The following is a 16,724-nucleotide window of genomic DNA, read 5'->3' on the forward strand; positions in this document are numbered from 1 at the left end:
TTGGTAACTGAGCGGGGACACAGGCCTCCATAGCTATGATGACGGCAGGGGCCTCCATCACTAAGTGGTCACAGACGCACAGTAAATGGGGGAGGATCTCAAGTGAATAATGGGTTTAATGTAAGCACATGCCCAAGTGTGTCCAGGAATACTTGTGGAACATCACTAAGCAAGAAAGTATTACATTTGCTAGTAAAGCTATTTCCCCTTTTACTTTAGATTTTCAAAATTTTCCTTGAGAGTCGAGAAGAAGAAAATATGATCAAATGACCTATGTGATATAAAATTCAGACACACTCAAGCCTGAGGAGGCCAGTTGTAGAGGACGATGGAGTGGGTGGTAGGGCATGCTGGTGTGACAGAACCCTAACTCTCTCCAGTGGTGGCCAGCCATGTGGGTGGCGTTTTAATTTCCCACTACCTCAGTTTCCCCCGGTGCAAAAGTGAGTTGGCCCCTCCTCCACCATTTGCTCTGACTCTTTAAAACCATCTCTTCTCAGCCTGTCACCCTCTCTTTGGATAAAGTTAGCTTTTATCCTTCAGCAATTCACGATACACCACCAATGCTATTAGTTAACGATTCCTTAGATATTAATCATCATGTTTCCTATCACCAGCTCAGGACACTGAAGGGATAGGGGAGGAGTAGGGGAAGAAGATGGAGACATCGTCATTCCTTCTGAGGAAAGAGCAAGGGTCAAGGCGGTTGCGTAAATTGGCTTCTGCAACTCTCTCTGTCAGCATCAGCAGCTGCTTCAAGACTGTGCAGTTGGCTGTTCTCCTTGCCTCTGTCCGGCTTGGGGGAGGCCAGCCTGGGTTCTGTGGGTCATCTGAGGCAGCTGGCTCTCCACAGGCACAGTCTGGTCTGTCCTGGCACACAGTCCCAGAGCACTGACCCACAAAGTCATAAGAGCTATTTCCTGACACCTCATACTGATCGCCTTCCCAATTTTAGCCCAGGTAAATTCTACGTGTGTGTGTGTGTGTGTGTGTGTGTGTGTGTGTGTGTGTGTGTGTGTGTGTGTGTAGGCAGAGAGAGAGAGAGAGAGAGAGAGAGAGACAGTACCCTTAGGGAGTCGGGTCCTCTGGCAACTTTCTGTCTTCATGCTTATGATGTCTACATACTGCTTATGTGGACCATGACTGATGGATTTAGATACTCTCCCCCAAGACAAATATTCAAAAGGGAAATTTGAATTTCAGATAAACAATCATAAGTATTTTTAAATTGAATTTTAAATTTTTATCTATATGTGTGCCTGCAGGTAAATATGTACCTGTGCATCTCTCTCTCTCTCTCTCTCTCTCTCTCTCTCTCTCTCTCTCTCTCTCTCTATCTCTCTCTCTCTCTGTGTGTGTGTGTGTGTGTGTGTGTGTGTGTGTGTGTGTGTGTGTGTCCAGACTATCTGTCCACAAGTTTCCAGGGATTCTCCTGCCTCTGCATCTCAGCTCACCACAGGATTGTGGGATAACCATGTCTGCCTTTTCAAGTATCCTTGGTGTCCAAACTCAGGTCCTCAGGTTTGCATGGCAGGGACTTTACCCACTGGTTTGTCTCCTTGTCTCAGGAGCATAATGCTCTGGTGTCATTGGCTACTTTTCTGGGCTTCCATTTGAACTGGGTGGCTTGTAGGTGGGCTGTCCTATATGTATCACAAATCGACCAACCCACTGCCAGGTGTGTTTGGAAAGGATGATGAAGGGGGTGCCTACTGTGGAGAGAGGCTCCAATTTAAGGGTAGGCTTGGCAAGGTACAAATTATGGTCCAAATCTGGCCACTGCTTAGTTTTACAAAATGTGTTATTGGAACGTCACCACGCACTTATGGAAGAGCTCAGGGCTGCGTCCTGCTCAGCCGGTTGAGTTGGGTTCTTGCGACCAAGACCCTGTGTGTTCACAAAGCCTGAAGTGTTTGCTTTCGGGTCCTTTACAGAGAGATTGCACTGACCCCTGATTTAGGGTACTGATGGGTAGAAGAGATGGCTGCTACAGGAGCCAGCCTGGTCAGAAGAAGGATGCCAAGTCCTCTGCAGCCAGGGCCTATGCCTTTGCTGTCTTTGCACTGATTCTGAGAAAGGAGAGACTGATGCAGTCATCCAGAGCACTCAGAGCAGGAGTTTGGGCAGGCAGCTGGTGCGAGAAAGCAGGTGGGTGTTCTGGGTAGCTAAGTCAGCTGTCTACGTCAGCCATGCAGTTGGTGAGCGGCTTGAAGGTCTTCAGTGTCCAGACTCAGAACTGACTTCCTTAACTGGGTCAAAGGTGAGACAATGAAGGGCACTTAAGCCAATCGCGGTATGTGTGATGGACAACCCTGATCATCTACCATGAGAGAGACCCTAGCTTAACCCATTGAGAAGACCCAGAGGCTATTCAGGATGTGCAGACCCTAATGGAGTGCCTCTTGTCCAGGAAAGGTCAGACCTGTGGGACCAAATTTTCAAGACAAAGGGCCCGTACAGTTAAGGGTAGGGCATAAGCATTTATGTGGCCTCACCTATTTAGAGACCAACCCTACCAGGGTTAAAGGTCAGAGAATTTTCTTTCCTTCTCTACTCCAAAAGAGGGGTTACAAGAATGGGGGGTGTGGGGGGAAATTTGGAGCTGTGTGTCCACTGTCCCATCATGAGGACCCTTGGCATCAAAGCTGTAGCATCAGCTCAGTTCCAGATCTCCCCAAGTTTGGTTCCCTCCTGGGAGACTGAGGGCAGATGGTTTAGATGATTCTGAAGCGGGAGGGCAGAGGGAACTCAGAGAAGGAGTGAGTAGGAGGAAGAGTAAGAAAAGAAAAAACTATTTAAGGGTGTGTCATTCCCTGCTGTAAATACTCCACGTTCTCCTGGAGAGGACTCATTTGTGGCCAAGTGGCCCAAGATAGCCAGCCACATCCTGATGTCAGTACCACCTCCCTTCCTGTAAGACAGGGTTCAGAGGAGGGACACCTCAACTACAGATGGCATCAGGAAAGTTCTGTATGAGCCCAGAGACCAGGCTAACTAGCCATCTTCCCACTCTACCCACCCACTCTGCAGACCCTCTCTTGCTTACTCATTAAACCTTGGTTTCTCGAACATTCAAAAGTGCCAGTTGCATTTAGTGCTGAGAAGCCACTCACCAAGTTCCAAAGGTCTCTGAGGTACCTGGCAGTCTGCAGAGGGGAAGAGGAGGAGGGGATCCAGCTAGGACATCTCTTGTCTCTGCACCAGGCATGGACAACCTTTAGCTGTTGTGACCATATGATACCCATCAAGTTCACATTTGAGAATCACACGATCAAGTTAAAAGATGAAATCCTCCAGTCTTGAGTAGGTTTATGGTTAGGTATTGGGCCACAATATAGCCACCCTTGGACCTATGTGGCCCATGGGCCAACATACCTGCAGCCCTTCCCAATCTCTTTCTCCAGCCCCATCTGAATTTATAGCTCTGAGCCCTTCACACACAGTGCTCGGGAGATTCTTGGCTGGCGTTTTGAGAACATTCTGCAGAATTCCCAGCAGCCATGGGTGATGAGAGTGTCTCACTGGGTTCTCAGTCTTTGTCCCTGCTTTCTGCCCTTCATCCTGGGGGTGGGGAGGCATCCATGCTGGCCCACCTGTGGGCTCAAGGCTGGGCAGCATGAAGCAGCAATGCAATGAGCAAAATAAGAAGCTCTCCCTGGCCACAATCAAATTTCCTTCTTTGAGTTAGGAGCAAAGCCAGACCTTAGAGATGGCAGCCATTCCAAAAGAAATGCATGTGAGAGAGACTCCTCCATCCCAGCAGCCCTAGGCTGGGCTGAACACATACTCACATCCCCATGACTATCCACCAGCAGGAAACAGATTTGCTGTTCTGTGGGAAGAAGGCTCATGTTCAGTCTGGAGCCTCAGTGCTCCCTTGGCCTTCTCATCACCAGTCTCTTTTCTCTGTCACTGTTGCCGTATCATGGCTTTGACCTCTGGCATGAGCCCTTCCTAAGGTCTAGTGTCCTACCTGAACCAGACACTTTGGATTTCCTCTTTCTGGGGAGGAGCGGAATTAGCCTGGCCTTGGCTTTCAGTGCTGAGGCCCCGCCCACCAAGGCACCAAGCACAAGGTTAGCAGGTAGGAACTTTATCATCCACCGAAGTGAAGGGAGCTTCTTTTTAGTCTTTGTCTTTTTCAATCTGAAGCACATTTAGACACGAGTCCAACCTAAGTGCACATCCTTAAATTAGCACTTAATTTTTAAAAAAGATCTCTTAATTTATTTTTATCTGTATGGGGTTCTACCTGTGGGTATGGCTGCATACTACATATGTGCATGGGCAGTCCGGTGGAGACCAGAAGAGGGCATCTGATCCCCTGGGGCTGGAGTTGCAGATGGCTGTTAAATGCTGTGTGAGTGCTAAGAATGAAAGCTGTGTCCTCTGGAAAAGCAACCAGTGCCCTTGACCTCTGAGCAGTTTCTCCAGCCCCTACGCTTAACTCAGCCTTCCCCACCCCCGGTATGTTTAGTCCTTTGCTCTTGGTCTCAACGTTCTTACAGAACAACCCCTGCAAGACTCTAAGTTATTAGACTAAGTAAAGTCAGGCCCGAATCTTAACCCTTGGAACTGTGAATGAGGTATCTGGGTCTTTGCGATTGTGAGCATGTTAGGAATGAATGGCAGCTGGGTGTGGGGCCACGTGCTTTTAATCCCAGCACTTGGGAGGCTGAGGCAGGGTGGGTCTCTGTGTGTTTGGAACATTCCTGGTCTACATAGTAAGTTCTAGGACAGCCAGGACTATATAGAGAGACCCTGTCTCAAAAACAAAGAAACAAGAGGTAACAGTGGACTCTGCAGGTCTAATACAATGACCTTACAAAATAAGGAAAGTCGAGTGCAGGGACAGGGATGTAGGGACGTGTGCTGGATGGCGATGCCTGGAGACGAATGGGGCCCCAGCAATGCTAGCAACCTCTGCTCAATTTTGTGTCAAGTGTCACTTAGTCAAGTTTGTTCAAAGTCTGTGTTGTATCACAGGGGTGCCCCTGGGTTAATCAGAACGGGAAGTGTCTCCCTCTTGACCAGGCCCCTAGTCTGCCGTGTGGCTTTCTCTCAGGCAGTGCAGGTCCCAGTGCTGCTTGCTGTTCTACACCAGGAAAATGAGGCTCTAAGTGTAGTGTGTAGCCCTGGCCTCTCCAGAGAAGTAACTTGATCAGCCAGCAGGCCCCTGAGGCTACAATGTTTCATTCCAGTCCTGCTCTGCCAGCAGAATTGCAGGAACCCCAGAGATAAAGGATGCTCTAAAGTGCATTGTGGGTGGGGGAGAAGTTTCCCTCTAAAATAAAGCTTTGGGGGGTGGGGAAGCGCTAGTATAGAATATCCGCATGAAGGATCCCAAACCAGGGCATCGATATTATTCAAGCAATAAAAGTTGTCCAGACTGAGATTGCCACATAAGCGTTGCACGCAAGACAATAGGACACCACACAGGAGCGCAGGGCCTGTCTTTTCCCTGGAAAAGACCATGAATGTTGATTGTTTTCGGTGTCCGGGCGTCTGGTATTGCTCTGCAGTATAGAAATCTGTAAAATATGGTTTCCACAGACACGTGAGTTTGGGAATTGTCACATGCTATATTTTCTTGAAGATTCATAATTCTCATTATGGCGTTAAAGCTCTCCCCCAGCCCCCCAAGCTTGCAGTAAATAAGATCCCTTCCACGGAGTTTAATCAGTGATTTATAAGCGCCTTTGTTATTTCACACCTACCACGGTTTGAGTCCTGACTTGAGACTTCCTTGGGAAGCACAGTGTGTTGCTTTTCTCATGGGCTGGAGTCTTTGTTCCCCATCCTCTCTGCTCAGTGAGGCTGCACTTAGTTGCAGGTGGCCATACTCACGGCAGGGGAGCCCCGCAGGACTGGAGGGTGCCAGGCCATGGTCCTTTTAAACTTTCCTTAGTATAAAAAGATTCAGTGAACAGAGGTCAAGGACAATTCCACACAAAAGGAGTTCCCTCTGTGGCTGTGGATTTTCAAAAAAGGAAACGCTCGGGACACGGGGTGCAAGTTGATACTTATGCCTTGAAAACTGTCATCCCTTTCACAAAACACTTCAATTCTCAGGGTTTGCTGATTCTCACTGAGGACTACCTGAGTCTGAGGGGGCCTTTCCTCCCAACGGCCAGCATAAAGGATGGACAGAGATACCCAGAAGGCGCCTGAAATGACAATTTTCCCATTTCTTCTCCCTGTGTGTGAGGTCAGCCACTGACGTGAAACACTTGCTGTCTTTCTAATGCTGCCCATCCATGGCTTCTCCTGTACATGACAGGGTTTAGGGAAATGCAGTCAACTGGAGAAGTTAGTGGTGCTGGTCCATCTTGCTGGGTAATAAGGTGAAGCCGAGTTTGCACAAGTTCTCTCTCTCTGGGTTAGGAGTATCAGCAGAAGTCACCTCATTGATCCTTGAAAGGGTCCATAGGCTGGGGGGATGGGTCAGTGGGTAAAAGCATTTGCTATACAAGCCCAGTGACGAGTTCAAATCCCAGGATGTCCCAGAGGGCACATAAAAGCTGACATGGGAACATGAACATCTGCATTTCCAGCATTTCTGTGGGGACATGTTAAGTGGGAGACTCCCCCGAAGCTCGCAGGTAACTAGACTGCACACCCAGGGGAGAGCCAAGAAGAGAGCCTGTTCCACCCAGAGAAGGTGAAGATTCACATCTGACTTTGTCATCTGACCTCCACACAAATGCTACCACATGCATGCAGCTTTAAGAGACACGCCTGTACACACACGCGCGCACACACACACACACACACACACACACACACACACTCCAAAGAAGAAGTATGAACAGGGATCCAAAGAAAGAAGACAAGGCTGAACAGAAAGTAAAGTACAGGCAGATGAAACAAAAGAAAAGGAAAGGAAAGAAAGGACAGATAGAAGGAAGGACGCAAGGAAGGAAAGAAGGAAGGGCTGGTGAACGCTCAAGATGAAGGTGAATACACAAAGAACACCCAATATTTGATCTAACATGGCCAAATTGGATCCACAAGACATCTGAAGGATCATGGGTAACGATACCCATCTTTCTTTCTGAACATGTCCCTCATATCCTGTAGCTGTCTCTTAACCTCCTTGCGTGTCGCTCAGCAACATCAAAAATTCACGTATCAGGCAACGACAAGTGCTGGTGAGGATTCAGGAGACGGGCAGTCTTCTCTATGTGTTGCTGGAGGGAAGTTAAGATGGTGACTACCAATCTGCACAACCAGTCTGGCTGTTTCTCTACTAACCAAACAGGACAGAGTATGACCCAGCAAGTCCGTACCTGGCGCTCACACAGGGAAGTGGAAACGCAGATGAAACAGCAGCCTCAGTCACATGATTTGAGTGACTAAAGTAAAACATATGTGACGTCTACTGATAAATGGTATGCCCATTCAATAAGACAGAAGTAGCCATGAATAAAAAAGGGATGAGACATTGGCACATGGTTTAACACAGATAAAACTTGAAAGAAGTCAGTCACTAAAACAAAACCTAAAATTCAATTTCTACAAAATATGCTGCTCGATTTGGGATTGATCTATGAAGAAAAAAATACCGCGTCTGGCTATCCCTGCTCGCACCTCACCGCTCCGAAGCTTACCTGGCTAGTACTTGGATGAGAGAAACCAAGATTACACTTGCTTATAAAGCTAAGGGGCCAGCTGGAGACTGCAGGATGTCTTTTCTAGACAGTGGGAACTACAGCAAGGACTGGGCCTAGCTGTAGAGATGCTGGATACGTAGTATCCATGGTGTGCTAGAGTCAAAGTCTGGGTTTGGTCTTGATGGAAATCTCTTGTATCTATAGCATTCCTCTCAAGGATATAAGGGTGTTGGGCTCAAGAGACTCAAAATGAGACTTTAAGATCTGGCTACTAATGGAAACCAAGTGCAAGCTGTTAGGACAATATCCAATCAAATGCTTTAATGTTGCTTACTAATTAGCATGTTTTGAGTGAGTGAAAGCACACACAGAGGTGAGGGCATCTGTGGGTTACAATGTAGGAAAGCGACAGCTAACAAGTGAGACAGAGCCCGCTCTGGGGACTCTGGGGTCAGAACTGAGATCCTGGGACAGTGTGGCAGTTGTTGAGGATCTTTGTGACATCTCTCTCTCTCTCTCTCTCTCTCTCTCTCTCTCTCTCTCTCCCTCCCTCCCTCCCTCTCTCCTTCCCACTCCCTCCCTTCCCCCCTCCGTGTACATGTCTTTGTGTTTCATGTGTGTATGTGTGTATGACCACATGCAACATGTACAGGTATGTGTATGCATGTTGAGGCCAGAGGTCAACACTGGATTATTTCTTCAATCAATCTCCGCCTTATTTTTTGGGACAGGGTCTCTCACTGTTCTGTAGTGCAGTCATCTCTCTAGACTGCTCGGTCAGCAATCCCAGGAGAGAGCCTGCCCGGCTTCTCCAGCCCGAGGACTGTAGGTGTGCCCTGGCTGCGCTCAGTGTTTTGTCTGGATGCCAAGGATTAAACTCAGGTCAATGTAGGTCATTACAGCAAAACACTTTACAGATTGAGCTGTCTCCCAAGAATAACTTTTAAACTATGGACTGTGTGGGCTCTTTCTTTTGACAAATTAAATTTTAATTTTAAAAATGATTCAGGATTTGGATGTCTCTGATGGCACAGTCAATTCCCACACTGTCTGTACTAGAAATATGTTAGGGCTCTTGGGTTTCTTGCTGGTTGAATTTCATGTGTTTGTTTGTTTTCTGGCCAAATTCCTGTCATTTCAAATTCTAAGATATTGGTATAGCTAATGAAGTCATGATGTACTGTCTTTTGAAGACAAAGATGTCACTCATGATGGACTGCCATGGGGACAGGCACTGTGACGAACTTCTCTGGCTGGAAGGATATGTTTACACTGAGTTACTCCTAATACCTGTTTAATTAGATGGGACAGTCAGAGAGTCAATGCGTAAGTGACTGAATGAATAATCAGATGGCAGAGGAGTACATGTGTGGATAGGTAGATGGAGTGGATGGGTGGATGGACGGTGGACAGATGTGTGGATGGGTGGACGAATGGGTGGGGGATGAACAGGTATGTGTAAGTAGGTGTGAGTACAGAAGATGGCCACATGTGTGAGTGGATGAATGGATGATGTGGCCCTTCCTGCCCCTGGATATTGTTGGTCATTGGCAAATGGAGCAGAGACGACAGACAGTGTTGAGAAACCCTGTGGGTACCCATGGAAATGATGACACATGGGGGCCAGTTGTGGGAGAGACAAGTAATTTACTTGGGGTGATTCAAGGGGTACAGTTTTGGGCTAAAGGAGTAGGAACATCCAGGATGGGCAAATGTCATTGTCTGAAGGCTTAAGGTAGTAAGATGTCTCGCTAGCATAGGGAGGCATTCCAGGAATCTCAGGTGCTAGCTGAGCAGGTTTTCTCAGGAGAAAGGAAGTTGAACCTGTAATCCAAGGCTATGTGACGTTCTGCAGATAGAGGGGGTTAAGGTCAGAGAAGGGGAAGTCCTGCTAATAAAGGGAGTCCTCCATTTTGTGTGGAGCCCAGAGGCTATCCAGACAAGAGTAGACTTCGACCTTAATTAGCAGGGCAACAGAAGAAGGATGGATGGAAGTGTGGGTGGGTTGATAGACAGATCAATTGTCAGAGAGAAATTCTTAGAGTTGACAGGGAAATATCCTCCACTGACTTCTTCCCATAGGACATTGTCTTCCCTAGGAGCAATGTATGAGCTCATTTTATTTTCTGTGGACTCCACATTAATGAGAGTAACCCCCTCCTGAGCATCTGACAGGAAGCTCAAGGATCATTAACACCACGTGACACATTAGTAAGTGCTCACAAGTGATAGCTATTACCATGTTAGTAGTTGCTCTTTAGAGAAGAACTGTCTGTAGAAGTTGAGGGTTACCTGAGCCTCACAACGGGAGCCTGAGAAACCAGTTCTGCCCAATTCTCAGGATGTTTCCTTTCTTTCTAACATGGTGTCTCTTTGGGTCATGACTATTCAATGGCCAAGAACCAAGGAAAACAAACAGAGAGTCAAAAGGCTAACCACTGCAATAATATGGATGTGCCGTGTCTAAGGCCTACAGGAACATTTCTCCCCTGTCCAGCAAGTATTTCATGAGTGCTTCCATGTGTCCAGTGCTCTTCTCAGTACTGGGATGCATCGGTGGGGAAAAAAATCCTAGAGGCTAGACATGATTCCTTCATGAGTTTGGTGGGAGTGGGGTAGTGAAGGGGACATAGAAAATGAGAGAGGAGAATCATGAAAATGCCCCGTTGTGTGAAATTCTGAGTGAGGAGAAGGAGGAGAAGCAACAGTGTCTGTGGCTCTGTGTGGGGGATGTAGCCATAATGGGAGCGGTGATGGAGGGCATTGTGGGAAGATGTATAGAAACGTTTTCTTAGTGGATGCAGGTGCCCAGAGCGATGAGTGGGAACCCGGTGAGATGATTAGACTTTGCCAACACAAGCCTACACATCCCTGGGGGAAGGAAATTTCAGTTGAGGTATTGTCTTCATCAGATTGGCCTTGGGGCATGTCTTGGGGGTGTTTTTTGTTTTTTTCTAATTGATGGAGGAGGGCCCAGGCTGCTGTGGGTTATACCAAGCCTGGGCAGGTGGGCCTGAGATATACAAGAAAGGCAGCTAAATGAGGATCTGGGAGCAAGTAGTCCTCCATGCTCCCTGCCTTTAGTTCCTATCTCCAGGTTCCTGTCTTGGCTTCCTTTGATGAACTGTAACCTGTCAATGGAGAAAGGATATGCCTTTCTCTTCTTTCAAGTTGCTTTTGGTTATGGTGCTTATAACAGAAAACCAAACTCGGACGTAGCAGGTGGAGATGGAGAAACTGAAGGCTTTGGAAGGACGCTGGCTGCTATTTTGAGAGGGAGTGGGGAGATGGTCCAGAAGACATCCATCTTCTATTGAGATAAGTAGGGTGTCTTGGTTTCTGTTAGCTGTATTACTCTTGCTTCCTGTGTAGCTTTCTATGTAAAATCCCAGGGAATGAGGGTGGTTGGGAATCAAAGATCACAGAGGGCTGCAGTAGTGGTCTCTGAGGAAAGGAATCACATAATTTGGCTTCATAATACCTAGAGTCTCAAAAGCTATTGCTTCTGCCCACATCCCCCACCTCTGACCACCCCTCACCCCAGAACTGAACTTTGTAACTTTAATTTTTTTTCAAAAACTCATTTTTAATGATGGTTCTTAAATGCTTTAATCTCCCTTTTAGTCCAACACCCACCAGAGGTAGTAGAAAAGAAAGGTTACAGGGGAAGTGGACCTGTTTAGAAATGGTTCTTTGGAGCAAAATTCCCACCTGTGTTGTCTGGAAACGAGTAATTTAGTTCACAGGAGTCAGCAGTGGCAGCTGTATCCACTTGCAAACCCTTCAAAGAAACATCAGCAGTCCAGTTCAGTAGTATTGGCTTAGCAGCAGCGATGCCATGACTTAGCAGAGACAGCCAGGCCTCATCCTATGAGTCAGCAGGAGGGACCAGCAGGAACACCAGGAGACGTTCTGGCTCTGCCTCTCTTAGCGAAGCAAAGATCAGCAAAAATAGGAGACCAACAGCATTGCATAGCTTGCTCTACAGGCAAGGCAAGCTCAGCCTCCATTACTATCAGTTGGGTTCCTTTCCTCAGCATGTTTGTCCGTCTCAGCTGGCATCACTCTAACAATCAGCCCCAATCTGCAGCAATGGCAAGAAACTTCAGCACACCACCAGAAGTTTTTTGGCGTGTTTGCGTTTCTCTCTATGGAATCCCGACAAATGGAGCTCAACTACACAAGTAAGGCAGACCAGTACATGCATGCTGTTAGCAAAGAACCCTTCATCACATGTCCTTTCATGTGCTTGCTTTAGCAAAACATCCTTTCACTTGTGTCTGCTTCATCAAAATGTTCCTTCACAAGTCTGCCTTAACCTTTCACCTGTGTCTACTTCAGGAAAACTCCCTTCATGTGTTTCCCCAGCAAAATACCATCCAGCTGACTTTTCAAAGAACCCTTAAGTTTCTACTTCAGAACTTAGCTGTGTGACCTGGGCTAAGATCTTTCCTCCTGTCCTAGCTTGTTTTCTGCTGGTATGGTGTGTGTGCGTGCATGCATGCGTGCGTACGTGTGTCTGTGTCTGTGTCTGTGTGTGTGTGTGTGTGTGTGTGTGTGTGTGTGTGTGTGTGTGTGTACCTGTGTAGGGGATTTATTAGCTTGGTCTACAGAATACAGCACAGCCAGTCCAACAACGGCTCAATGGCCACCTCACACTGGAGAGGCAGAAAATCTCTAGCAGTTGTTCAAGCACAGGGCTGGCTGCATGTCTCACCAGCCCCCATCTGGCACTGAAGGGCTGAAGGACTCCTGGAAAGGAGCTGGTCTTCAATTTACCATGTTAATTCTAATATTGATGAGGGAATGCATCAGCAACAAGGTAGATGAACCTGCCAGCAAGAGTGAGGGCAAGCAGGCAAAAAAGCAAAGTTTTCTTCTTCCCTGTCCCATTATCTTGGCTGCCACCAGAAAATGCCTCTACCATTAAGGGTGGGTCTTTCCATTTTAAATAATCTGATCAAGAAACTCCCTGGCAGGAATGCCCAGCAGCTTCCTTTGTTAGTTGATTCTAGAGCCAGTCAAGATTAGCCATCACTCCTGGGCTTAAGCAACTGTTGTGTCCCTGTCCCAGTTTTCCACTCTACTGAATCTTTCTGTTCACTCTCATAGCCCCAGGAGTGCTGGCTGGGTCCACCAGATAGTCTAGGATCAGTTCTGAATGCCTCCCCTCAGGATGCAGAGATGAGCAGAGCCCAAGCCCTGAACCCATTACATTCCTGCAATGGGGTCCTTCAGTAAGAATGCAGGTTTCTGGTTTTCTTCCCCTTCATGCTCTTCAGGGAATGTGAGTAGAGATAAATTCACTCAAGAGTCAGTGTATTTTTTTTTATTGCCGTTGTTTGAGAAAGACTATGGAATAGGTAATCTCCAAAACATTTCATGGTCTGCTGAGAATTGGTTCATTTGATACACATGGCTAATAGTGGTATTCAATTTGAGATAATAGGAAATTTAGCAGCTTACAGAATCTTGGTGTGCCTCCAGACTGGTCTTGTAGCTGTAGGCATAGATGGGTCAATGTATTTGAGGAGATCTGGCCCAGAAGCTTCAATACAAACCTACCCTGGAACCCAAAGGCCTGCAGAGTAGGAGGTAGAGTGGGGGGAGAACCACCAGGTAGGAGACACGTGAAGCAGATCAGCTCAGTGTAGGCCCATGGTACGGACATGGAGATACAGAAACCACACAGTCATGCCTAGTCTTTTCCCAGCATGACCTCAGCCCAGAGAATGTCACAACTTTCTTCATGCTGTGAACACAGATGGAGGAACAGTGTGGAGACCACATGACAGGAGGTGAGTCAGAAGTTCAAGGACAGCAGGGACATCTCTGGTTTAGCAGAGGACATGCTTCCTGTAGGAAGTGGAAGAATAGTAGACTCTCCTGTTTTGTTTTGCTTTCCTCTCTCTCTCTCTCTCTGTGTGTGTGTGTGTGTGTGTGTGTGTGTGTGTGTGCGTGTGTGTGTGCACGAGTGTGCACGCACACACGTACATGTGACTCAGTCAATCAAGAAGCTGTCCCTGATGGCTTTGGCAAGTACATCACAGACTGGTAGGAAAGAAGCTGTATTCTAGGGCTGGTGTCTCCAAAGGTTAATAAGAAAGAGTCAAGACGAGAAGAGGAAATACAGAATATGCACCCTGGTATGGGTAATATAGTTGGGATGAGCTTTTGAATTTGGGTCTGAGCATTCCAGAAGGGAGAGGGAGGAAACCGCGAGACAGCCCATGTTGCGGTTTCTATCGTCAGAAAGCAGGAAGTACTTAAGCTCCTCAGGTTAAGGATGTTTTCTGGCAGTGAGTTATTGAAATAAAAACATACGTCGATGTCCCCTGTGGGGCACTGGACAACATAATGAGAAGGGGCTCGAATAACACTTCCTATAGAAATGTAAGAGCTGTTCTCTTATGACAGTTTCACGCAGTAAACCTCCACCAAAGCCCAGGGCGACAGTGTGAACGTGTGATACTGTAAACAAGATCCTGGCTAAGGTCAAGGTCTTTGTGGTCTGAGTGTGCTACTGCTGATATTCTAGCATGTTCCTAAGGTTCAATCCAAGCCAAGAAACACTAACCATTGCCTTCCTCCTTTCCTGGCCTGGGGTTGCTTGCCTTCGAGAAGAAGCCTCAGCCATGAAGCTCCCACCAGGTCTGCCCTCTCACCCAGTGACCTGCAAAGTGGGAGAGGAGACAGAGGAGAAGTAACACATGGGAGCCATTCAGCCCCATTTCAGCCCCCTGGGACTGAGGAGAAGGCAACTCAGCCATGAGTGGCTCCAAGTAGCTTGCCTCCCAGGATGCAGAACTCCAGAGGAATGCAGAAAGGACTCAGCTGCCATTCCAATGCTGGGAAGCTGAGGAGTATGGCCCATTTGGAAGCTGCTGGAGGAAGCCATTGCAGGCAAAATCTGAGGTTTTTCTTCAACAGTCATCTTTAGCACTGGTCTTCAGGGAGACCTCAGACTTCAGTGCAGCAGAGCCAATCATGCATAACTTGGACCTAAAACATCTTCAGGCTGAGAACACTCATCATTTGTCTCTGGGGATCCAGGAAAGCCTTGGAGAGCCTTTCTCCTGTGTATCAGACAGCCATGGGTACAGAGTTCCCATCAGATGTCTGAGCTGATAACTAATTTAGTTCTCAGCCTCGTGGAGTGGTGACTGGAGTTTTGAAGGGCGCCCACAAAGACCATGACTTGGGGTTTATCAGGATTCAGCTGGTTGGATCATTTGAGGTCATTCCTAGTTCATGACAATAAAACTGAGTCCTCAGCAGAAAAGAGATTTATTTTCTCCAGTATTATGTGGGGAACACAATTAAAATGGCAGCTTTAAGAATACTGTTATACGATTAAGACTATTAAGTTCATGGCTTGAGGAGGAGAGAACCCACTGAAGCCCAGGGTCACATCTGTGAGTGCTGTCTTTACTCATTTGAGCCATGGTGTGTTTGCACGCATTCACCACCACCCCGTACACACACACACACACACACACACACACACACACACACACACACACACTCAGAGGCCAGAAACGAACATCACGCATCTTCTTCAGTCACTCTCCGTTCTATCTTTTGAGATTTTTTTGAAATATTTAAAAACCTCATTTATTTCGTGTATAGTCTTCTGCCTGAATATATGTTTGTTTGCTACATGCATGGAGGGAAGAAGAGGACAGTGGGACCCCTGGTACTAGAGTTACAGACAGCCATGAGCTGGCATTTGAACTCAGAGCATCTGGAAGACCAGCTAGAGCTCTTAATCACTGAGCCATCTCGCCAGCCCCTGTCTCGTGACCTTTAATAGTGAGTTTGCCAGAACCCTCAGAGCTGAGCGGTCTTACAGCTATTTCGTTACACTCTGCATCTCTGGGTTTTAATTTGCTTCAGATTGCTGAGTTACACCTTGACCTCCTCCACCATCAACACTGAAAGCATATCATGCTACCAAAATGCAGTCTGCTCCCAGGCTTGCCACAGAGGAAAAACCAGGATGTGTTTTGTGGATGCAAAATCGCTTCACAAGCCCAGCCAGTGCATCCCATTCACAAACGTTCTCGCATCAGCTGCACTTCGTTAGCTGGAGACATTTATGAAGCGCTGCTTCGTGACCACAAATATGAGAGGCCGACCATGGCCAGTTCTCTTGGAGAGAATGCCTGAGCGCAGTGCTGAGTCAGCACCCAGCCCAGAAGGGAACCATTGGCTGGGAGACAAAAGCCAGTGGCCGCGCATTTATCAGGCTCTAATGAGCCCTTCTAGGCATTTCTTTGCCAAAAAAAAAAAAAAAAAAAAAAAAAAAGGAAAGGAAACACAACACAGCCAGATATGCAAAGGGAGAAGGATTCCTTCATTGAGGAAAAAGCAAACACTCTTTGTAGCCAGGTGTGGAAGGTTTAGATGGACACTTCTGAATGTTTCCCAGTTTATCCCCTTTGCACATGTCCCTTTAGTGTCTGCCTGATTCCTATTTGTCACTGCGCTACAACTAATTGAAGAGCAAATACGAACGGAACATGCATGCAAGCCTGGGTCCTATGGATCATTCATCCCTGTGCACAATGACATCCTATCCTTCCTTGTTCCCCAGTTATTTCCAGGTACCCACACTTCCAAGGATGGTGCTTGAATCTCTCAGCGCTGAGCCCGTGGAGTGGAATTCGGCCTCAGAGATGTAATTGCTGGTTTTTGTTGTTGTTTTTTTTTTTTCCAGCAAAAAGTTCCCGTTTATCGACCTGGGTGGTCTTTTATAACCTAATCTCCACAAGAACAAGAGTAATTTATAGGTTCATAGGCCCTATCAGCAAAGAGTAAACCAATATTCGTTCCCTGGATTAAAGGTGAAGCTGTTTAGTCTCCTGATAGAAGCCCCATTCTCCGGCCCCTGGGTAACATCATCAAAGGCTGGAAATGAGTTTGGGAAACCCAGCGGTGTGGATTTGTATCTTTCAACTCTATAGAACTCTCTAGGAAGCCTTGATAAAACTTTCTGTACAGTCCCTCTAGAAAACGTGCTGGGAAATAGGTCCTCACATTATACACTTGTGTGGTCTCTCCTCATAGATTTAGGGATCAGAAATTGCTTGAATTCCGGTGTAGATGGGG

At 47.1% G+C, this 16,724-nt stretch overlaps 1 long non-coding RNA gene across 1 annotated transcript; it reads left to right on the forward strand.

Annotated features, from left to right (window-relative positions):
* Positions 1-874: 874 nt before the first annotated feature.
* LOC148003842 (uncharacterized) lies at positions 875-14,955 on the forward strand. Its single transcript, XR_015629985.1, has 2 exons — positions 875-960; positions 14,238-14,955. It is a non-coding gene; the product is annotated as an uncharacterized LOC148003842 (long non-coding RNA).
* The last annotated feature ends 1,769 nt before the right edge of the window (positions 14,956-16,724 follow it).

The sequence above is a fragment of the Rattus norvegicus genome, chromosome 9, assembly GCF_021556685.1.
Source record: "Rattus norvegicus strain SHRSP/BbbUtx chromosome 9, alternate assembly SHRSP_T2T, whole genome shotgun sequence".
NCBI lineage: Eukaryota > Metazoa > Chordata > Mammalia > Rodentia > Muridae > Rattus > Rattus norvegicus.